This window comes from Perna viridis, chromosome 6 (assembly GCF_037379345.1).
Source record: "Perna viridis isolate PV_CMFRI_1.1 ecotype Kerala chromosome 6, ASM3737934v1, whole genome shotgun sequence".
Classification (NCBI taxonomy): Eukaryota; Metazoa; Mollusca; class Bivalvia; order Mytilida; family Mytilidae; genus Perna; species Perna viridis.
This window is the reverse complement of record NC_142450.1, coordinates 32,460,955-32,486,963: the sequence shown is the minus strand read 5'-3', so window position 1 is coordinate 32,486,963 and position 26,009 is coordinate 32,460,955. Positions and strand designations below refer to the sequence as shown.

Genomic DNA, 26,009 nt, shown 5'->3' with positions numbered 1-26,009 from the left:
TAAAACGTTTTCAAAATATTTTTCAACAGAATGTTAGAAAAAAGAGGTTTCTGACAGAGTTATCTTCCCTTGAAATGTTCATTTTCAGTGCATTTCAATGAAATAAAACTCAAATATGCCAAAGTGATATGGAAAATCTTTTTACTCCTTGAATCTGATGGTGAAAATAGTCAAATTAAACTTTAAAAATGGTGTTTTTTTCATGCCATGTTTCACACTATGCCTGATTCTTACAGAGACTGACACTTAATTATTGTCCATCGAAAACTTGTGTTTCATTAATAGAATAAATAGAACGTTTGTGTAACATAATATAATTGATAAAATTGCCTGTAATATGGATAAAATGCTATAAATAAAGAGTATACCCAAAATATTATTCTCTTTATTTAGAGATTGCCTTCATTTTTCAGTATGTATTAGTATCCGATTGAATATCATTTAAGAACAACCATACTAATTCTCACTATGTGTAGTTCACATACACAGCCAAAAGTACCACACAGGAGAATCTTATAATTTGCAACAAATAATAATCATATTTTTCATCTATCACATTATTATCATGTGACTATTATAAGTTTCCAAACCAAAATTAACATATAGGAATCATATGATAATCATATGACTTTCGTATGTAAGTTATCATATGAATATCATATTATTACCGTATGATTTTCATATGAATCGAACATTATAAGGTATCATATATGACAAATTTGACTGTTTTTCATTACATTGTTTGATAGTTCTGAGTAACTTTGACTACTTCCAAACAGAAAACAGCTTCATTTTGTCAAGTCAAAGATGAATTATTATCTTAAAGAAATCGTGAGTTTTTGTTTAAAATTATTTTCAAACAGAGGTTCACGATGCGCGTAAATAACAATAAATAAGATAAGGTAGTAGACTGGTAGCTCTTCCTTTTCACTCATGCATAAAAAGATTATCATGCTACGGTATAGTTGATTATTTTCGCGGATTGCTTATTTGGCGTATTTTAGCGGCCTGGCTGAAAACGCCAAAAAAGTTTGCAAAATATTTACTAATGGCCTTAGCATCTGTCAAAATTTGAAACGCAATTTTTTTCGTATACCTTTTTGTCCAAAAATCGTCAAATTTATCATCGCCATGTGGTATTAGGATATGAGCAGCAAAGTTTAATAAACAACTTTGTATTTTATACTGTTACCATAACTTAACAACACATGACATGGTCGGTCAAATAAGTTTGCGACATAAGTACAAACATAATATTGTTCAAATGCTTCATAAGAAAGGTAAAAAATATTTGCATGTTAAAGTGACAAAAGCATTGATTTCATATAAGTGACCCTAGTATGTGACGATATTAATTTTTGCATACAATGCCTAACACACAAGGATATATGTATATGGTGGATCTTCCTTTATATAATTGTATGTTGAATCTAATTTATAAAATTATAGAGAGAATAATAGTCAACATTAGTATGTTTACATTCAGTTACCGTTCCAATTTCTCGTTCATTAAGATTTGTTGTGTAAGAGTTGCAAAATTAACTATCATAAAAAGTTCAGATCTTTTTAAAACATGCATACGACTCCAGCAAACAATCTGAACGAAATGCCAACGCATAAGAATGTTTTCATAAAATTCGTAATCACTATATATTTGATGTTCACTGTCATAATTCACGCATTCATTTTTATAAAGAGTATTCAAGGGAACCAAGATTATAGCGGTAATCAAAAGAATGCAATCCAGGGACAAAGAACAGACATGGAAAACAACATGGAAAACACACATACACAAAGAACATAAAGTAACTAAATTCATACATACAAAGTAACAAAGCAAATGAGCAACTCGGACTCCTCTAAAAACTGGGAGCATGGACCAGGTGCACCGGTAAGGTAAGCGTCCTCAGCTTTTCTAGAAACACCCGCCGAGTTGCTCATAAAAAAGGTTTACTTATGTATAGATCATTTTCATCAGGGACAGTGATATAGCCTTAAATGTTGATAACGCATAGAGCAGCAGACGAGGTGATCAACAATGTTGAAGACACTATCACTTCCCAAGGACATTCAAATATATCGATTAAACCTTCAACATAAGGAACTACTGTATTCATTTCATATAAGAATCTGCAGCTATTAATGCACTCGTGACAACTTTACGCACATAAGTGAATACTTCATAACCATGTTTTAACTATACAAGTAAATAACATTTGTAACGTTCGTCATATCTTACGATCAATTTTACACTTAAAACTTCTTGTGTAATTGTCGTCTAATATTAAAGAAAATGCATCACAGTAATAACCAATGTGTTAATTAAAAGAAAACTTCAGAAGTATGTTATTGGATTGTGTCTCATCTGTACGTATATATCTTTCTGTAATAAATAATAAAACGGATTAATAGCTGTGGTTGACATTTTTGTTCAATGTATTGAACCAATTTCATTGTAATATCTTAAGGGAGAACCTCGGATATGGAATCCCCAATGAAATCTGTTTATTTACTGAAATTAAAGTCTTTTAATAGGGTTTAAAATAATTCATATTGCCTTCGAATATGAGAAACCAATCACTGTTATTGTAACCAAATTGTTTTCCGCCATCAGCTTTTGTTGCATTATATAGAAAAAAAAGCTAGGTATAAACAGATTTGAAAAAATAGATTTATGCATATGATATGAAATTTCTTTATAGATTATATTGGTGAAAAAGATTTAGATCTTTATTTAAAAAAATATAGTAAATGTCCCATTATCTCAAACTAGTTTGAAACTTGTTTTCAAGTTCAAGATCATAAAAATGAATAATTTCCTGTCAGCAAGTACCATAAATACACATATTTCACAGAGGGAAGCAGAAATAAGAATACTCGAAGTATTCTGACAACTAGCTAACATTGAACAATAAAATGATCGCCTGACAATATTGTGACATAAGTATGCTCAAATCATAATCATTTTTAAGTTAAAAGTGACCGACACCTTGATCTATCATATGATCTAGTCACACAATAGTTATGTTTTATTTTTGTAAACCTTGAAATTTCAAGTCCTTGACCTGATTAGTGTATGGCAGTACTATCATTTGATATAGGAAATTTTTATGGTTGCAAATGTACTAACAAAAAGTCATTGAAAACCTGAAGAGAAGTAAATACTTTCCAAGACAAAGCTGGATTATTATGTGATACACTTTCCTATACATCTTTTGTTTCATAACTACGCAAATCCTGATGTAACTTGCTCTTTACATAAAAAAAATTGCGTCGTCCGTAGACACTTGGTTTTCGTGCGATCATTTTATTATTAATTGTTTGATCTTAAGAACATTTCATAACAAGGTTCTAAACCACCAAAAGGAAGGTTGGTATTGATTTTTGGGGTTGTAGAATAACAGATCAAAAAGGGACCTAAAACAACCATTTGTCCCTGGAAACAATGGTCTGAAACAAACATTTTCCTTATTTCCGTATAATAACTTGAGTAAAAGTGAGAAAACTGGGATCGATGTTGTTTTGGATTGTGACTTGAAGTAAAAATGAGAGGCCACAAAGGGACCAGAAACAAGTTTCTTATCTGATTTCTGGGGGATAACCAGAGTGAAAGGGAATGGATAGCTTTGATATTGTACCAGACAGGAATTGCAGATTTTGAATCGGAACTTTTTAGGAATTAGGGGCCACAAACTGACCAATTCTGTGTTAAATTAACCCAACTGTTCAGGTTACAACTTTGCGGTTGTACCTATTGCGCCCTCCGCAGCATTTTACATATATTTAATTTTTTAGATATTCAAACAAATTATAGGAAACATTAATATTGAAATTACCCAAAATGTACCCAGTAATGATTTTTTCTTAATCCTTTTTTTTTTAGTATTAATACTATTAGTAATATTACTATCGTAGCTGAATCTTGTTGGTTTCGTAATTTGTGCTACTGATATTATTTCATTCATTTCGTGAAAATTGATGCTAGTTAATTTAATAAAGGATGCTCTGTGTGTTAATCTTATTTTATGATAGAATGAAATATCGTCAATGCGTTTTTCTTGCATGTTATACATCCCATTATCATACACATTTTGACTGAGTTGATTTGCAACCTACGCCTACCTGATCGATGCAGCTGGTATATGTTCCCACATGCTATAGAAGTCTGTGTTTTTCGTTTGATTTCACTTCATCTATGTATTATGTAACATGCTTCTTTATTTTTTATTTGCCTGCCTTTTACTTTCTATTATCGTTTAGTAATTATTTCCTTTTATTTTTTTTTTTTTAATTTTGTAAATAACTTTTTAAGTTTTACAATTTATGCGGAAATATTACGTGTAGAAAACTATACATAGATCTTGTAATTTGACCACTCTAACAAAGAACAGTTTTAAGTCTATTATATCGTAGCGAATTTCCTTGGTGTATGGTTGTACTGTCGATGTCAAATAGTTGTACTAGTGTGTTTCCGTAATTGAAATAATTATCAAATACAGATTATCTTTTAATGTGTCTAGATATCATACAGATGTACCACCCTGGCTTATATGTAGGACTGCTTAATTGATTGAAAGTACGTCCATGTGTAACTAACGATAAACATAGGTTACGTGCAGTAAATAAAATGACCAATGACTAAAAGTTACTAATTTAAATTACTGATTACTACATGTTTTTTTATATAGACAATAAATGCACGTCGTCAAGGAGTTGCTGAGTAGTAATGATGTTTTGTGACTTATTTACCCTTAATTGTTCAATCCAAATCATGCTTTGTAATTCCTTTTAGTAGAACTATCGTTAAATTTGTTTGCACATGGTTGATAACACAACTGCCCCCCCCCCCAAAAAAAAAATGTTATAATATTAAGAATATCCAAAACAAGAAGTGATAACTATATTTAAACGAAGATTTTGTTTATAGACCAAATTTTAGTAAAATTCGATTAAGTATGAGCAGATCAATCAAGGAAATACAAAGTACGGCTTATTTCAAATAAGGGTAACAACAAAATTACCGTAAAATAATCCGATCCATAATCAAGTCACGTCCAAAATAAATCTGGCAACATGGATATTACACCACCGAAACAACTAGTACCGCAATGGTTCTGACTTGGTAAATGCATATCAAACAAAATGGTGGGTTTAATCTAGGTTTTTCAGTGCGTAAAACTTTCCAATTCCATTGCAGCGTGAATATACCAGTGGTAATTAAATAGCATTTGCATGCTATTGCGCTATAATCGGTAAATCAGTGGTCACATCAGCACAAAGAACAATTTACAAAAAACAATAACTACCCATTATTTCAGAAAAAAAGAACCTTGCAAGAGACCACTGAGACGCAACTCCCCATATCCCCGCCTTAGGAATCCGCCACGAGAAATCTATTGCGCTCAAGGAAACCAGACCAGCCAGTAGCACCTGCCCAAGCGGCGCAGTGAATCAACCGCAAAACACAAACTCCAAACACACAAGAAACGAAGGCATACAGCCGCACAGGTAAGGAAAATGTATGATAATAAAACCCAAGTCGTCTCAGAAATAGATACAATTACTTGCAGTCGTGTGTTGACCTATGATATCAAAACAATCCCGATTTTTTTATTTTTATTCTTTCTTTCTAGGTCTGTTATAATTTGACTGCAAACGCAGAAATGGAAGCATTTTTGTGTTCAGTTTTCCAACTCGTTAAAAGAGGACACCGCAATAAGTTATATAATAGTGTTCGTAAGTTAACATGTCTGACAAAAAAACTAGCTGTAATTGTTATATAAATTCAGTAAATCTTGTAATAGACACATTTTCAAAGAGTAGCACTACCTATACAATTCACGTATCTTCCTGGTAATAAGATCGTTGGGTCTATCATACATTATTTGCGAGACAAAACTCGCTTTCAATCCTATCCATCTCTTCAAACTTCTTACACAAAGTCTTATTTGTTGTCAACGTAATTGTTTTTCTGCTTTCCTTATGTCTGACTACAAAAATAGATTTTTAAATATTATACTATAATTTATAATTGTTTTGATAAGACTTATTTTAGTGTGTTCAAAATCAACCCTGTTGAAGTATGTTAAGTTGTCAACCGAGTCAATTCTTCATTCAATACTGTGCTTAACCAAGCTATACTCTTTCGAGTTCAGTCGTATTGTTACTTTTTTACTCTTCTTATTAAACATCATAACTTACATTTATTAAAAATTGTAAGAGATTTAAAACTTCAGCTCTAATGTCATAGTTCATCTTTCCTCTTTCCTGGACTTGACTTTTTATGAGTAACTCGGTGGGTGTTTTTAGAAAATCAGAGGACGCTCACCCTGCCTATGCACCTGGTCCATGCTCCTAGTTTTTAGTGGAGTCCGAGTTGTTCATTGACTTTTGTTAATTTGTATGTTCATTGTTGTTTATGGCAGTTTTCCATGTCTTGTCTTTGTCCTGGATTGCATTCTTTTGATTTCTCCTAGAATCTTGGTTTCCATGATTACTCATTTATATGATGAAAGTATGGCTAATTTGTTATTTCCTTTGCCAGTCCTATTTTAAAACCATTTAAGCAGTGTCTTTAATTTGTTTTACTCTAAGCATTCTACTAAGATTTGAACCGGAAGGTCACCCCAGAGGTTTCTGAATCTTTCTTTATTATTATCAATCATTGAAAAAGGAAAACATAATTTCCATTGATACAATATGAAAAAAAGGTTAATTATTAATGTTAATTATTAGGTTAATTATTGACGATGCTGAATATGTAAATAGGTTAACACGCATACGAAATAGTTCTTGATGTATTTAACTTACAACTCCTTTCATATGAGAAAATGACAATGCATATATGGCTTTATATTATAACATTCATTTTTTTTCAGATCATGATTATTTTAAGTAGTTACATGCATTACTGTGTAGATATGCATATATACTTGTTCAGGATACTTTTCGGAGCCTTACTACACATCATATCTCGGTGAATTGGTTTCAATAAAATAAAGAAAATGTGCTGTATCAGACACGTAGTCTAGTGTTTTGTCGCGTGTCATTTAATCTTAATAGAAAACTTTTTTCAAGTTTCTGTATATATATATTTAGTTAATTTCTGTATCAATTCATATATTAATTCCATGAGTCCTGACATAATAACATATATGCATCAGTCTTCCGAAATGTCTATTTAAATTGAAATTAAATGTTTAAAGATTTAAAGCAATGAATAATGTCTAGCGAAGTTTATGAAGATTTAAAGCAATGAATAATGTCTAGCGAAGTTTATGACTATTTTTATTAACATTTTATTAACATTACATACATATGGTTCGATAACACATGTTATAACGCCAATACAACTTACCTTAGTTGACTTACCTGCACGTTCGTAATATTGGTCATTGTTCTATTCTGACATTACTTCGTTAAAGAGGTTTTTTTTTTAGATATGTCCCTCTACGTGCCATGAGACAAAATGCTAACGTATTTCGATGTAATAGTGACCCGATAATGATCACTGTGTCAAATTATACGCCAGTAGAAACAAACTATACTATATGTGTCATCCATTAGCGATTTAGCATTCATATCTATCATAGCTTGTTTAATGGACAGAGAAACAATTTACCAAATTGCAACAGTTTTCTTAACATTACTGTAATATTAACAGGACAAAAAATAATCAAATTACAGTTACAGCCTCTGATCTCTGATTTACGATTTAAATAAGATTTGGCTTAACTGTGATTAACAGTAAGCTGATATTGTATCATATGTATATATCAGTTGCTATTATACAGTAGAGTGCTCCTTCCAATAATATGGTATAATAAAGTAATAATTTGCACAAGCACCATGAAATAATTGTCCAGTTTACGATACTACCTTAGTGACAAAGTACGAGCAAAATACAGGTGGTTCTTATATAAAAGTCAGTATTACATAGAATGCACTATATATGATTATTTCCAATATGTCTTTTTAGATTTATTCTTGCTGAACGCAGGTGGTTGCTAATACAGGCTTCAATGTAATTGAACGGAGTTGAGGACAAATTTCTTTGTTGTGTATTCAGCGCGAATTTGATAATAATAAATAAGTTTAGGTACATTAAAATAGCCATATTCAGCCTTTGTTTCTTTTATTTCTGAAGCTCAAATTCATCATGCTGTTAAACCCTGTAGCCTGTTTCCACAAGAGAACATAATTTCCCTTTTTCTTTTACCAAACAATATAAATATGTTGAAATGTTAACTGTATAGTCAAAGATAATGTATATGTACTATTACTAATGAAATGCGTTTTCCTTATTTTGGGAGTCTTTACTCACTTTTAATACAATGTTTTTTTAGGAAACGCCAAGAACCATGGCCAAAATTTATTGACTCATTTAATCTAGATGGCAATTAAAAATAATACCCGAGAGCAAGCACAGACACATATTAAACAATTGGACTGATCGCAAAAATCAAGATAAACCTTTGTCTTTTTAAGAAACCCTTTAACTCTCCAAAAGTGGTTACTGGAAGATGATACATTTACCAATTTTGTCAATGACTCATCTATGAATAAGAACTTGTTTTGCTTGTATAAGGGATGATGCATCAAACATCACAGGAGAGAAACTAATCAGATTAACTGAAACAAATTACAGCAAATGATTCATACACAAATAAAGCCATTTATTTGTCTTATCCAAAACCACTTGAAAAGCATGGCCAATATCTTTAACCTGCATATTTGTAATTCATTATCATGTAAAATGCACTTTTGAAATAGCTTTTAACTTTTGTGATAACTTTGCATTTGTCTGACAGTATGTATGCCAACAATGTAAAAAATACAGAATGAAAACAAAGTGTCAGTAAAACTGAAACTACGCGTACAAAAATACATATCTTATTTTATAAGATTTATTTAGTATATTTTTATGTATTGAAGACTTATTTGCCCTTGATGTGTTCAATATATGACAATTTGATTTAAAAAAAAACGAAAAAAAGGAAAAAAAGCTTGACTATGAAATGATTACGCTTGCATGCGCATGGGGTAGATTGTTACTCGAATAGAAAATATTTCGAATTAAGCTGGTTTTAGGACGCTTCTTTTTTATTGTTGAAACTTTTTGTTGATTTTCAAGTTGATAGTTGATCTAATCAATTTAGCATTCTAAATGCTGTAGAAAATATCATAATTTTGAATTGCTTTATTCGCGGTTAAACCTGAAACGGCTAAAATTGTAGCTTTTAAACAATAATCAACAAGTTTGTGGCAAAGTTAAGGACGACCGAACAAAGACAAGTTCACGTGCACTGAGTTTCGTTCGGTATGGCGTTGTTGGAATTTTTTTTGTCAAAATCTAATTGCTTGGTCATGCAAAATAATTTTGATTTTTGTCCTGTCCAATTTTCCATTTTCAATTTATCATTCTATTAAACAACTTACTAACACAGTTATGACAAATAAATCCAAAAATAAAATTGGTCAATTTGAAAAAAAATTCATTTACAAGAATTAATTGTAATCTATTTTACTTGCATTTGCTTGACAAAAGTCAATATAAAGATTGTATGATATATTTATTACATGCAACATTTAAAGAATATCACGTGTTTTTAAATCCCGAATGCTAGAGATTTTGCTAGATTTAAAAGTGCAACAAAATATATCATCTTGATTAATCGATGCTTCGTTTATTTCACGTGACCAATACATTCCTCGTTTTTTTTTTTTTTTTTTTTTTTTTTTTTTTTTTTTTTTTTTTTTTTTGTCTTGTAACATTTTTGTACCCTTCTTATAAGTTTTATTTATTTTAATGTATCTCAAGTTTATCATTTTTATACCAGAGAAGCTTCGTACGAAAGGTGCGCAATGGACTTCTTATGATAGTTTGCATATTAAATTCTTTCGCTTGAAAAGTCTTATTTGCAGCTATCACATTTAATTCAAGCATGATATTACTTTTGCAGTAAGTAAAACGTTGAGTTGTTTGTTTGTTTGGTTTTTTTTTAAATCATATTTCTTTCGTTTTTACTTAAGCGAAATACTAGTCACTTCTATAAAGGATACGAAGGATATCTTGGTTAAAGTACCCTAAGTGTGTACAGTAAATAGAGTCTGACTGAAATTTAAATAATCAACGGTTAATAAAGAGTAAGCAAAGAAAACAAATACAACAAACAAACATAAACAAAAAACGTTATGAACAATTTAGACTTATTCAAATTTCTGGGAATTTTTACCAGTCTGTGCTTTCCTAGAAAAGTCCACTGAGCATTCATGTGTCATATCTGAATAAAAGTAGAAATGTGTAAATATGACTCCATTTTTTAAAATTCATTCAATTCAATTTTTGTCTATTTGCAGATAAAATCAAGTGGATTTGAAAGTCAAGCAAATAGAATCTTAGAAAAAAAAAGAAAATGGAGATGGAACCTAAACAGTAAGAACTCTCACTCATGCCTTGTGTGAAAAAAATACAAATACGAAAATATTTACACATGACATAGTAGTAAAGACATTATTAAATTCTTATTTTATCCAGATTCAAAAGGGTCTAACCGTCTAATTCATAATAAATAAAACACAATAAAACAATAAAGCACACTATTAAACTGTCTCTACACTGATTATTTATCATATGATTTACAAAATGAACATATGTCCCTTATGCCAACACCAGTCTATATTTTATTGAATCAATTTACATATTTTTTTTTTAAATCCTAAAAATATGCACTTCACTTTAGAAGTCTATGGGAAAATTAATACGATACTGAGACCTTTACATCTAATTTTGTTGTTTTCTTTATCAACTGCACTATGAAAAGGAACCCGTCCGTGATCTATTCAATCGATGCATTGTTCTATATTCAGTATATAAGTTTGCTCACTAAGACGGATGAAAAACAATATGTTCCAGTTTACTAGTGTACATGCTGAACATAATCTCCAACCAATATCAGAGAAAATATATAGTATACATCATGCTGGGTTCGACATGTATCTCTACTAGACTGTCTCTTCAGACAGGTTTTGTAAAATATAGTTTGAATAGACATTCAATTAACTTTTTCATTCTAGTCTAGGTTGATAAATTGGTCATTCCAAAATTTGCAGTACAGTTTATTTTAAAAAAATAAGTGTCTAACACATCATTGTGTTATTGGTCAAACTTTGGATATGCATGAAATGATAATCATTTAGCATTAACAAACCTTTGATGTCATTAACACATACCGAAGCGTCGAAGCAGAAGGAAAATTCTGAAACTTCAAAATCCAAATCATGGTCAAAACCTCATGAAGGAAAACAAAAAAACAAAGACGACATACAAACATAATGCAACAACCATATAAAGTATAATTACATATTAAAACAGACGAATCTAAAAGAAAGAAGACTGCACACAAACTATATAGCACGTGCAATATGTACAACAAAAACAACCGGTTGACATCAAGTGCTTTGTAAAAGTTAGCATGTCCTGTACACCTAATAGTACCGTTACATTGCCAGTGAGTAACAAGATCAGTGTGTGCCTACTTGTTTTTTTTTATCAGAAAATATTTTCATACGAGACACAATTCGACATATTTAGAGACACATTTTCGATTTCACATAGTCCTATTTCATCGAGCAAAGAAAACAAAACAAACTTTCAATTTTTTTTGGAAAAAAAATCATATTTGACTAAGTGTTGCATCTTGGTTTGTTGATGAGAACAGAAAGCTTTAAACTAAAATACTGATTATATATGAGTTGCCTACAAAGTGTCGTGTTAAATCCATGACCTAAGCGTATATGTTTGATTTACTTAATGACTTGAAGTAAAGGAATGTGTAAATATTACTAACCATTGATTACGTGCGGTAAACAACATCTCGCTAAAGACTTATATTACACGATACCGTTTATTACATGTCTATTTTGCAACGAAGACGTGGTGTATACAAAAGAGAAATAACTACAGTTTGTACTCAAATAAAAGGTTAATTGCCAACTTGCATGTTTTGTTACACATTTAAGATTTTTCGGTTTGCAAATCTGAATACAAATTCTCATTCCTTTTACTACATATCATATATAAAAATGAACAGAAATAGTGCAATGCAACAATTGCACCATCGTATAACCTAAAATAGTACATACTAACAGAGATCACCTAACGGTCTTCAATAAGTATAAAGTTAGTTTATTTAATTAAGCTCTGAATGGTCTCCGACGACAAAGGTAATAACATCCACGGTAACAAAACGGTGCAACTTCTTAAGAATGATCGAAAAAGTAATATAACATCATAAATACACATTAATGTCCAACATCTCCTGCATAAGGACAGGCGCATCTCTGTGGTTGGGTTAATAGTTTTATAAGGCCTTAATCACCCCTTTAACGTAAGGTTAAAAATGAACAGAAACAATAAGCAAACACACCAGAAATTCAGTCAGAAATACATCCAATTCTCTTAAAAAAATAGAAAATTCAATATTTAGTCTTGTGGATAAACGTATTACTTCTTGATAACCTTACTAGAATCAATGTCATCGAATATCAGAAATTATCTTATTTGTTTATTGTATTTATGAAAACAAATTGGATACCATTTACGACCTATGTTGTCCAAAAAAAAGAAAATAAAAGTAGAAAGCTTGAAAAAAAATTATTAACCCTTAGTTAAATTGCAAGGTAGAAAGAATAACAATATATTTGTATTTTGTGTCTTTATCATCTAGGTGAAAAATATTAGCCGTTTTCTTGTGTAGTTCTAGGGACAATTAAGTGCATCTCTCTTAAGTAGAAACGTTTTAAAGCGAATAATCTTTGAAACGTAATAAATGAAGAAAAATGATACAAACAATGATGAGTTTTAAAAACACATTTAATAATTTTATTCAATTTATTCTTAGTCTTGAACCTTGCTCCGGTTGGTAACAATTTCCCTAATATTATTTGCACGTCTAACTTTTTATAGTGCTTGCTTATCGAAGCAAATTGTATTTATTTTCTCCAGTAATTGATTTATAATTTTGTTTGATGCAGCAACGACTAATTATTGCAATTCTTTTAGTACATGTTTATTATTTTCGTTAGGTTATGGGAGAAAACTCGAGGTATCTTTCTCTATAATTCATTTTTATTTAAGTGAAATTTTTATCAAATTAGAAATTGACTCTGCTGCTTAAAAAAGTATAAATGAACAAAAAGCCCCAGGCCCCGGCCTTGCTAATTTAATTGTTGGTGTCTTACCTGTTCTTACATTGCTATTTTAATGCATTTCGTTGAAAGCTTGACAGTTTTACTAAAGATATATTTTACACCATATATGTTGGTATACACGGAAACTGGGACTTTACAAAAGTAGAAATGGAAGTAGAAGTCGTTTCTCTGAGATGGCAATACAAACTACATTTTAAAATTCTCTTTTATCGAAAAAACATGCATTATTGCGTTTGCAGCCAGGAATAAATATTCGGCTACAAAAAAAGAAATAAGTCCCCCACTCAAAACAAAATGTTCTATTAGAATACCTTTAACGTCCGCCAATGTATTCTGCTCGTTTTACTTTTACGTCTCGTCCGTGTTTTCCATTCCCTAACAGTAAGGTATGGCACTCTCATTATCAATCTGTCTATGGCATATCAGGTTGTTTACTTTATTTTTGTTATGTACTATTATTTCATGTAAAACCGTTGGTTAATTGCCAAATATATGTAGTTAAGAGACATCCCACTTGTCACCAAATATAATTTAAGTTGAGAAGTTAAATTGTATATTGTATTGACAGCATATAGGGCAATATTCTATATATAAACAACAAAAAATAATCGTCTGGTCTGTAAGACATATAAATCGAATTTAAACTAGAGATTGAAATATGCTATTTTAGTATAGTATGCAAGTGTCTTCTGCGTAATGAGATTGTTCGGTATTTATATGTCTTTGTCAACGCTTGAGTGTTATTATAGATACTTCGAAATTGACCTTAACCGATTTTTTTTAACATTAGTTTTACAAAGAGTTAATTTTAGATGCAAGGCTTATACGGCATAGAAATGCAACTTGATCCTTCATTCGAGAAATTTCGTGTATGCATTGAACGTATGTATTGTACACGTATATTTTGAATAACAATATTCGTATTTTAGTAAAACAATAGATTAATAGAAGACACAAAATTCCCCCATTTGAAAACTGTTACTGCAAAAGTATGTGCTGTAACTACCTCTTTTTTAGACCCTTAGTTTTTTTAAAAAATGTAAATGTATTATCCTCTTAGCTTTGGGAAAACCCAATGTTATTGCCCTAAAAGTATTTGGGGCAAAACTATGTGTTTGTACCATTCAATCAACGAACAGACTTTCTAATAATTATTTCACCACAAAATACGTTGAATTGTGTTAATATATTACTACTGTAGCTAAGCAACCCATAACATAGATTCTGTGAATCTTTGTTTACCTTACTAGTAATATAGAAATATAAAGCGCCAGTTCGTTGCCTTAATACTACATTTTATTTAAAATAAGTCTAAATGACGTTTCTCTTTTAAATATTGTATCTTAATGCTTCCTTTGATACATACTGAATGTTACATGTCAAAATCTGTATCACATCCTGTATCATCCTGAGACTCTTACATCACCCCAGGGGCCACCGGCCCTTGTGGTGATATAGGAGTCTTAGGTTGATACAGTATGTGATACAGATTTAAACATGTCATGTTCATTATATCATGTATTTTAACCATACTTTAAGTATGGTCTGTGAAGGGGTGTGATCTAAGGTATACGATAAAGGTCAAGGGTGTGAGTATTTTTCAACCTAGGAATGATTTCTAAAAAATAATTTAGTAAGAGACCTTTTGAGACGCATTTCTTCATACCCAAGGAGTCTGTTACGTAGATATTTATGGCGTTCAAGGAAATCAGAATAGTTAGTACTTGCTCTAACGTAGCGAATCAATTGTGAAATATTAAACTATATGCAGGAGATGAAGGAATATTGCACAGGTAAGGTAAATTTATGAAATTGAAGTCGTCCCTTTTATCATAGATCTTAGTGCTGAGATGACCACTGTCGTAAATTTCGAGAAGGTCCAAAAAATGCAGAACAGGCTGTTTCTGTAGTCTCTTTTATCTCGAGCTCTTTTGATATATTAACGGTAACCATTTACCAAAAGAAGGATTGATAGACAATACATCATCAGTATATCTGTATGTCAAGTTAAAGGATTTAGCATCTTTTAAATATTCATTCTTTACCATGTTCTGAAGAAATTTAGTCTCGTTTGAATATAAAAATAAATTAGCAAGGAGAAGAGCAATTTAATTAATTCAATTTATCATGCGGTTACATGGTGTAAAGAGTTGAGAGGTTTGGAGAGAACTTATTTCCGAAAAGCTGCGGTATTTTATGTTTTGAAGTAAATCTTTAGAATTTTTAGGTATCAACATATGATTAATGCCACTACGAGAGTAGGTGGTATTGCAATAAGCTTGCTGTTCATCTTTCACTGCGGATAATATTTTGTGAGATGAATTGACGTCTCCTTCGTGTAGCAAGATAAAGATCCTGCTATATACCTTTCTTGGATTCTTATGAAGTTTAGGAATCCAATACAAGTAAGGTAATGTAAGACAAATGCAATTTTGTTTGAAGCAAACAAGTTATATTTTAATCTTAATATATGATATAATATCTTTACTCCCTTCAACGATACAGTGACACAAAAGGTTGATTATTGTGATCTTATATTGGATCTAATAAGAGAAATACAATGACAAAAGATTTCATTAAGATGAATGAATTTAATTTCCAAGTTATTTGTTATTTAATAATACCAATAGTTAGCTTGTTTTATGAGAACCACTAGTGTTTATCACCTTTTTGTCGTTGTGCATTACATTATATCAGTGTATCCTAAAAACGTTTGGAATTGCCTTCATAGTTATTACATATCACAAACTAAGCATTATAGTTCACAGTAAGCTATTGTTTTGCAAGTGTTCACATAGTTGGGATCGTTATTAATTTTTAAAATACTTAAAACACCAAGGCTTCATTATTTGTGTTGCATATAATGGAATCTCTCGGGGATAAAATTGGCTTACTATTTCGATAGGTTTGGTTTTGAGTACTTCTTGTATACAATTAATTATTGGATTTAGATCTTTCTATGCATTTGATTTTAATGCTGGGGATGTGAGGTTACTCAATGAAACACATATACAACAAATCGAAATTTGCAAATTATATGATATAATTCTATGATAATTATATGGTATTTTTTTATTTATTTTAACATGTAACTACAACATACCTCCCCAAATAACATTTTTAGCAAAGTAAAATAAAATGAAATGTGTAGAAAATGTCCATTTGTCAACGATATTCTATAATTAATCGTTTATTCCTAAGACTATCAATGACTGGCAAAGCTGACTTATTTGCCACTGAGTAAGACCAAATGTTTGTTTAAAGTTATTGATTGTTATAATTGCAGCAGGTGAACCATCAATCATCAAAAGAAATGCACTAGGCTTTGAAAAAATAAATATTAACAAATCAAGCAAAAATGTCTTATTCAAATAAAAAAATATATTTGTAGTAATTAACACAATAGAATTACCAACATACATGTAGTTTTATCATCTTGCCTTAATTCATAGGGAAAAATGATGTGCATTATGAAATATTCACAACCACAATATACCATTTAATTTTAATTTTAAATCATTTTGTTAATTTTGCATTTAAATATTAATACATGACCTTGTATTTAATTAATGCCAACGGTGAAGTAATCGATAAATTATTTCATTTAGTTATACTTCAGTTGTACTGGAAAATGTAAACAATCAAACTGTGAAAAAAATGCGTGCCATAAATCTCATTTTATCGTATTTTCCAAGCCAACTGTTTACTATAACAATGTGTATATCCTTCAGCCGCTCAATAAATGACAGAATGATCAATTCAGTTTAAATATTAAATAAGATCCGTGCAGATACACTGTATATTAAACTTAAAGGAAAACTTGTTTTGAATAAACTATGTTCAAGGGTGCTTTAGTTTTCAGGGTATATGTTAGAGCAAACATTTTAAATCAAGAAAGATGTAATGTCTTTTAATATTCTGATGCATGGAACACATGCAAGTGAAAAGGACTTTACTGTAGAGAGATAGACCTCTTTGTCAGAATGAGTGCGGAATCCTGGTGCACTGAGTTATAATTTCACTGAAATGCATTGCAAATAAACATTTCAAGGTCAGATAACTCTGTCAAAAACTTAATTTTTCTAACACTCTCTTGAAAAATGATCTAATGATGTTCTTGTCAATAGAGAAATCATCCTTGAGTGATATTACATTGTCAGATCGATGGAGTTTTGACATTCATGTGTCTGATCTTTCCCATTTTTTCTGATCCTTACAAACAATTACACTTAAATGATAAAACATCTAGTAATGAATCTATACGGAGACAATTATTCAATTTAAGAATCATTTCTACTGGGTTCAATGGTTACCGATTATTCTTACATTGTCTTAGATTGATACCAGATGACTAAGTATAAGGCATACATAGTTTTTAGTTTTTAACTGGAGCAGTACGTGCAAACAGCACGTATAAATGCTTATATATTCATAGCAAAGTATTTATTATTCGTTTGATCGATCGAGCAAATTGATGCCTTCGACGTTTTGCATTACAAGTTCAGTCCTTCAATGGACAAACATTGCACTAATACCGATATCTGTCATCTTAATTTACACGTACAATTAAATAGTTGACTTTAAATGGCATGTTTGGTTGTATTGAACAGAGTTTTTTTTTACTGAATAATACATATTCAACGTCTATCATACTGACATTTTCAAACGTTGACAACAGGCACTCCGTCAAGACTCAAGTTGAATTACAAATGGTCAATATATACTTATCTTTTTCTTTTTTTCTTCTTCTTTGTTCTCGCCTGTATTAATAAATTTGATTGATTGATACACAAAACGTTTCGAATACATTTCTTGCTTTAAATTTACTTTCACATTTTTAATTCAAGACATGTGGTAAGAGTGAATTGATAACTTCGGGGGCTCGAATTGTTAAACTCACATTGGTCCCTGCTAACGAGCGGTCGGTAAATTCAACTTGCGATCGTATGATCCACGACTGATGTTTTCAAATCCTTTATCACCTAAATCCACGAATGAATATCGAAACGTCGTCGAAAAATGAAATATATATATATATATATATATATATATATATATAAGATGCACTTAAAAAAATAGAAACCAGAGGAACTGATTACATGTTAACGCAACAATATATATTTGTTAATCAAATTGGTTCTGTGGTAAAACGATTTAAGTACATTTAAGTTATAAAATACTCATCATGAATTCAAATACACACTTAAATAAACATATAAATATAACGTAAATGACTTTTCCTAACCTTGCAAGAACGACAACTCGAAATGAAATATTGATTAAACTGTTATTGTTATTCGAGTTACTTGAATTTTCCTTTCCTCGTTTGCCTACCCAGGACTTTTTATGAGCAACTCGGCGGGTGTTTCTAGAAAAGCAGAGGACGCTTACCCTACCGATGCACCTGGTCCATACTCCCAAGTTTTTGGTGGAGTCCGAGTTGCTCATTTGCTTTTGTTAATTTGTATGTATGATTTTAGTTACTTTATGTTCTTTGTTGTGTGTGTCTGTTTTCAATGTCTTGGCTTTGTCCCTGGATTACATTCTTTTGATTACAGCTATAACCTTGGTTCCCTTGATTACTCTCTCTTGAACTACATGTATAAAATAGTCACTTTACTAATTCAAAGAAAAGCCGGAATTGTTCAATGGTCAAATTTTTAATCTTTAAATATATATTAGAAACGCCAAGACACTCGACAAGTTCATGTTTTTCATAAAGTTGACATTTGATAAATGGGAGAAATGGAGGAGAAAAAAGTGATCGCTTATTGAGCATTCTATAGTGAAAAAAATCGCGGAAAATGTTTCAGTAGTATTCAATTGTTTTGGCCAATTTCACCACTTTTCCAAAAGGGAAATCAATGGAATCAGGATTCGAACGAGAATCAAAATGAGCATTCCAAGATTTAGATATTTACCGAGTCATGTTCTGCCATTTAGAACTACATTTAATGTCGGTGACATGTTCAAAAAAATAATTCAAATGTATCTACAAGTTTCTTCCTACCTAACTTTTTTTTATTGATTAACGGTAATACAAAAGATGTTCTCCTTAATATTGAAATCTTTGTGAGGGCAACCATGACTATGTAATGCAATTCAAAAAACAATTATAAAATTGCACTGACCTCAACTATAGGAACATCTCTACCTTCAGTCTATTAAATACTTCTTGCGGTTGTGTTATTTATAGCAAAGCAGTTTTGTTTTGTTTTTAAAGTTTTTATTTCATTTATGACACTCATTCATTCATGCAAATTATTTCCTCTTTTTCCTAAATATGATATACTAATACAGAATTAAACTACATGTACAATTATGCATACTGGCATTGTGAAACGTGTGAAATTATTTAAGTTAAATATTTGATGAACAGAACATTCGTAAACAACCTAACAAGCAAAATATTCTACTTATCATTTTCATACTTTATTACTTTATTTTTGTTGTTGTCGCAATCATTTCTCTTTGATCTGTTCAATAAATTAAAACAAAATTACAATACTTTTCTATTAAAATGGATATCCGTGAAAAAACCCTGAATCTAAATAATGGAGGGCTTACTGACGGGAAACAGTATTAAAAAAGCCTTACTTCACTTTTTCACTATGATTACAGGGCCGTTCCTGTTAGAAGATCATGATTTCATTGAGAATCGTTTTCAAAGCGAAAAGATTATCACAAATGAGAAACTGTTTTGATTCCTATAATACAAAAGCCTTTACACTGAAAAAAACTCATAATTGTAATTTACCGGATAGTTTCATAAATGGATAAATATTTGTAAGGAACAAAAACAAACAAATGACTAGAATGTAATAAAAATGGTAACAATGACGTATCTGCTTCGACCGAAAATTATTTCACGTAACGATCGAGAATTGCTTTTAACCCTCACTAAAAAGAATATGTACATTTATATTTTGTTAGGTTGATACGAGATGTCTTAATGTGATACTGCTTTGCAAAATTATATAGCCTGTCAATCGACAAAACAAAATGATTCACAAAAGTCTTTGAAGCCGATTTTGGTGGTCAAAACTGTTTTCCTTTCACCATGTTTGTCATCAATAGCATAACCATTCTAATATGCTGCATTAGATTATTAGAAATAGAAAACGGTCATAAACCACGCGTATATAATGTCTGTTATGAGTTCTTAAATTACTTGGTGATAAAAGCGCACTTTATGTTTTCATTTAGCCGCAGCACCCATATATGTCGAATAAATTAAATAAAAAAAACTTTCCTAAATAAATGAAGTTTCTGTCAAAATTGGATGGAAATATGGGAAATAATTTTCAATAATTACAAAATGTTCCAGCAACTACACTTTGTTATCGAAAAATGTATTGCAATAGTCAGTCACTCAATGAAACACGCAGCAACGAACGAGTCGGTGATAATTCTCGGTAGTAAGAAAGTTTCTTTTACGAAAAGAATTCTGTTTCTCGGATTATCATAATCATCATGACCATTGCCGTCCAAACTAACAAACGTATAAAAAGATACCATTCTAATAAAAATTGCAAATTGCGATATGCCGTTCACGTGTTTCCAGCACTGGTTTCCATGAGTAATCTCTTGTCAGTAACATTATAAAAACAAATACTGAAGTAGCAGTCTTTCTAATAATCAGACAGATTCATGCATGTCAAAACCCCACCAAATTAACTTTTATTTCTTGTTCATAGACAGTTACTGATCACATAACCAGTCTTAGTTTTTTCATTTGGTTGTTGCGCTTTTTAGAAAAAGAATTATATAGATTGAACATGGAATTTGCACTTTGCAAGAGTCATCGTTCTTGATTTGATTACATTTGGTTGGTTTTAGTGAGAGATGAACGTGTGATTTCCGAAAAAGTACAGATCTGAATGCAGAAAAGCTTATCTTAAGTATAGCATATGTAGACTGAAAAATCATCGTTTGTTTGGTTGGTTTTTCTTCACCATGAATCACTAGAACATCGTTTAGCTAGACCCTGTAATCTCAGTTTCCGTTATATAGATGACGTATTATCGTTAAACAATCCTAGTTTCGGGGATTTGATACATCGCCAAAGAACTTGAGATAAAGAATACTACATACTACAGACACATTGAAGTCAGCCTCATGTCTTGACTTACACTTAGACATCAATAGTAAAGGAAAATTATTGTCCAAACTATACGACAAACGTGATGAATTTTCATTTAGTATTGTCAACTTTCCTTTCATCTGTGGCAACATCCCTTCAGCACCTCCGTATGGAATTTTCAAATCCTATGCTATGCCAGAGCTTGCCGTAACTACGCTCACTTTTTGTATCGCGCTAGACTTCTTACAATTAGGCTTCACAACATAGGTATATTGCTACAAGATTGAAGTCATCGCTACAAAAGTTTTACGGTCGTCATTATGAACTCGTGGATCGCTACGATCTATCCATCTGCACCATGAAAACTAATTTGTTCAAGGTATTATCGTTTCCTATCCTCTTTCGTCTACCCCAGACTTTTTATCAGCAACTCGGTGGGGATTTCTAAAAAAAAACAAATGACGCCTACCCTACCGGTGCACCTTGTCCATGCTCCCCGTTTTTAGTGGAGTCCGAGTTGCTCATTTACTTTTTTTACCTAGTCTTTGTCCCTGGATTACATTCTTCTGTTTTCCGGTAGCATCTTGGTTTCCATGATTACTCTTTACAATTGGCAGCGCCTGAAATTTTTATTGACTGGTACTTAAGAAATTTACAAAATAAGCAGTTTAGTATTACTATAAATCTAGGGTTGTTTTTCCTATGTATTTGATTATAATAGCTGCTGATGATTACTTGAAACACGTGTTCAGCAATATATACCATTGGTATTTTTGTCTTTCTTAGTTGCTTATTTTTCTATGAATATAAACCCTTGACTAACCAATAATCTGAACATGGTACTTGACACTTACCCTTGAGTGTACTTCTTGTGATGTAATTTTGTTTATTGTAGATGAAGTTCGTATTGAATGCAACCGATTGACCTTATAACTAAATTTAAATACATGCTGTTCGGCCTTGAAATACATACATGTAATCAATCTGGTATGATCTCTATAAAAAGGTACGAATCATTAATGCAATCTGGCTTTGCAACCTCAGTTGATTGTTCTTATTCGAACACTCTATATAAAGTTACAGATGACAATGATAGGCCATGACCAAATTAAAATTATTTCGGTTGGGTAAAGACATGATTGTTTGTAAATATTATCCTTAGAAATTCTTTATTAAAACAGGTCATATATAGGCATTGTTACCGATACACCTACTATTGTAAATCAAAAAATTACCTACCAATCTAGACAATGTAATTCCATGCTTTTTGTGTTAGTTGTTGACACGTGTTTTGGAAGAATTCAACTGGAATTTACGATTAGAAACTTTCAATAATGTCTCCCTTCTGGCTTTTAAAGAAATGACAATGTACCGATTGACTTTTAACAGTCTTTTAAGTTGATAATCAGACTTGGAAGAAATTATGTTTGACAAAAGAAAAATCGTTGCCTTTTCTCAATGTTTCACCGTAATTTCATTGCATTGTAGGGTGGGAAGGGAAATATTTCTTTAAACAATGAACAACTTATTTATCCTTTTTATATTTTAAATAGATTAAAGATCACATTTACTTCTGCAATTTAGGCAGTAAAGAAGGCCATTTAATATTTAACAGTTTATTTGTACCACATCTACATATGTTTGGTCGGCTTTATAAACATTTGGTGGGAAACTGAGTAAGAAAAACAACCCCCTCCCCCTCCAAAAAAAAAAATCTCGCTTCCTTTCATTATATCTTGTTTTCCTATCAAGGTGTTTGTCTAGTATTATATCTCTTGAAATAAACTTCGTAAGTTAGTACAAAAGAAAGACCTTCAGTAGTGGAAACAGCTAAAACACGTGCTGATTTTATCATTCACTGTTGACTTTGTTTTCAAAGGCATACAGACAACAGTTGATCGAACCATTTTTCGTAGCCTTGTACTATTTTTATCGACAAAATTATGTTATTTAGTTAATGTATATATTTGAGAACACGTGTCTCACCTGCAGCTTCAATGCTTTGTCCCCTTTCAGTTTACATGTGTTTTAGGTTAACAACTATTTTTTATTATACAAGATTGGTCAAATGTTCCAAATACTTATTACAGCTCAATACAAATTACATTCTCTGGACTGACTGTATCCAAAACATTTTGTTATAGCTTATATTGATTTTTGAACTCTAATTCTACAGAAGTTGGATTTGGTGTGTCTTAGAAATCATGGAGTGTCAGTGGTATATTAAGTCTGTATTATTTTGTTTTGTCTCCAAGTTTACCATCTGTTTAAAATAACTGTTGTTACAAAGTAAAGTCACGTGTGATAGATTTACCATGCAATTGGAGAAGATTACAAAGAAAATACAAAACCTGTATACCTGCAATGATCCGAACTACCTTACTTAATTCCATTATTTAATTTCAAATCAAGTCATTCGCTGACTTGAAGCACTTGCTTAGAAATTCTTAAGTGATTTTTTTTCTGGTGAATCTTCTTTTATCAGTCTTCCCAGATCCATTTTGCCATATCAGAAGTGTTTTGTTTTGTCTTCTTTACTAAGTTATATGTATATAGTCATTAAGTAGTTCTAAAGTCTCATATCTAAAGGTCGGTCGTTGATAAATGTCTAAAATATAGGAGTAGCCAAAATGTTTATGTACTGTGGTAGACCTTGATAACCTAGCCAGTGCTTATGATTGGTCGTTTTCAAAGATGCCCTTCTGGTGGTTTTCTGACTATGTGGAATGTAATCGTGCCAATCATAACTTGGATTCGAACCCAAAACTAGTACTTAGCAGGGGAAAAAACTTCGTTAAAATGATCCTAGTCACTTGTTTAGGTCTTTCAATATCTAGTGAGATTAGTTATTAAACAAACAGCAAGACTGGTTTCCCAGAAACTGCCTTCACTACGAAGCACCTGAGTTTATTGTTGCTTTAGTGGAGTTCAGGCTGTTTTTATATTTTATTTTTTAGCCTTTTATTTCTTTATTGTTGTGTTGCTTGTCCTTTTTGGCATTCTCGTTGTTATTTTTGTTCACTGATTTTCCCTTGTTTGTTTCTTTATCATTGCTTCCTGGTCTGTGGATACTAAATAAGACACACTCTGACATTTCTGCTGTAATTACATATAAGGTTCTCTTTGTTCTGTAAATCCCTGACTGAACTGCTTATTTTTTACTTTAGATGATATGCTAATGTACACTTTCATCTAAGCCATTTTTTTCTGTGGGTTTTTTCTATTCTTAGCAATTTATAATTACTATTAAAACCAGTTTGTGTTGAAGGTTAAGATGAAGAAAAATCTCCACTATTTATCAACAAATGTACATTTGCCATTATTTTCTAACAAACCGTCACGTATTTCAAAGGCAAATCCGTCCAAATTATTCGGTATTCCTATACTGCACCTGCTGTATCCGAAATTTTCAACTACAAAAGGGTATTGCAAAATCTAAAGATTGAGGACTTCAAAGCTAAAAGATTCTACTGGTCTTACCAAAAACATTCATCCAAATAGGGTCTTTCAGGTCACGTTAGATATCGTAGAATACGAAACTCTTCGTGAATCCCTTGCTAAAAGTCTAAAGTACAGTGAAACATAAATTAAATTTATAACCTTTAAAATCGTATGTATGCTGTAGACGGCTATGTTAGAGCATATGGGTAAATCAAGAACAAGAAGACATTGACTCGCTCTCGGAGTGTGGGAAAACTTTGAGATCTATGGTAGTTCTAATTAGGTAAATGAGCATCAATGCTACAGCAGTTTTCATAGATCCCGATCGTAATATAATATCATCTAGACCTATGACTTTTTTATCCTTTACACAATTATTTTCCATACTCAGTTGGAATCTCGACTTAGAAGCTCCATGCGTCGTTTTTACTGAAAAAAAAGAAGTCCGAAGAAGATGTTGTTGAAATGCTGGTATTTTTTATCGACAACATATTTCCCTCTTTAACTTTGGGGTATGTTCTTTTGATTTCCGTTCGAATCTTGTTTAATAGTGAGGAAAATTTTGTGGGTTGTTTGGAGGGAATAATGTGTTGCAACATAAAATGAACGACCGAAAAGATAAGAAACATTAAATACAATTATTATTATTATTATTATTAGAGATATAAGACATGTAACATTGAAAGTGAAAGAATGAATCAAAAATATCAAAACAGGAAATCTACATTTTCTTTTCATTGTAACTTATCGACTCAAGAATTACTAAGTTAATATAATGTAGAAATGAGGTGTAAACCATATTTGAAAGAAAATAAATAACAAGTTGGAAACCCTAAGACAAAATATTTCATATTTCTTAAAAAAAAAAATTTAAATGACTTTTTTTGTTACTCAGCCAATGGGGATAATGATTTCCATAAAGTTGACGTTGTTCTTTGTGGAGAAGCTATGTTATGTAGCTTTACTGAAGCGAGAGTTTACGCAAAAAAATCCTTTTTGCATGTTATTGTAAAAAAGCATGTTTGGATCGGTTCGGTTTTCTCTTACCTTTATTTAGCGTAACTCTTGTGATTTTACCTGACATTCAACATAAACAAACAAATACACAGGTTATTAGTTTTACGTAGGTGGTTAGTTGCATCACACACTTTTACAATAAAAGTTTGCTCACTTAGACCATTGAAAAAATTCTCATGGTTTGTACTACCGTTTAAACAATGACCTCTGAGTTCAGCATGAAATTTACTTCGGCTTGTTATACTGTTTGATCAGG

General features: G+C 31.2%; 1 protein-coding gene and 2 long non-coding RNA genes across 11 annotated transcripts in view; 2 read left to right on the top strand and 1 right to left on the bottom strand.

The window, feature by feature from the left end:
* LOC148614597 (uncharacterized) overlaps positions 1-19,440 on the bottom strand; it is a 39,171-nt gene extending 19,731 nt beyond the window's left edge. For 7 of the 9 annotated variants that reach the window (XR_015923723.1, XR_015923722.1, XR_015923724.1 and 4 more), the window contains exons 1-2: positions 19,344-19,440; positions 13,524-17,972 (exon numbers count right to left, since the gene is read on the bottom strand). This is a non-coding gene — a long non-coding RNA (uncharacterized LOC148614597). Of the gene's footprint in view, positions 1-5,501; positions 5,991-7,371; positions 10,115-11,210; positions 11,265-13,523; positions 17,973-19,343 lie in introns of those variants that run through there. The other 2 variants (XR_015923721.1, XR_015923727.1) reach the window with 2 other exon arrangements.
* On the top strand, positions 696-8,114 carry LOC148614598 (uncharacterized). The gene is made up of 3 exons (XR_015923730.1): positions 696-831; positions 5,319-5,508; positions 7,979-8,114. It is a non-coding gene; the product is annotated as an uncharacterized LOC148614598 (long non-coding RNA).
* The window catches only part of LOC148614595 (proteasome assembly chaperone 1-like), a 39,329-nt gene continuing 23,684 nt past the window's right edge, over positions 10,365-26,009 (top strand). Inside the window, exon 1 of the mRNA XM_088588790.1 lies at positions 10,365-10,435. The gene's annotated coding sequence lies outside the window, so the exon portion shown is untranslated. The remainder of the gene's footprint in view (positions 10,436-26,009) is intronic.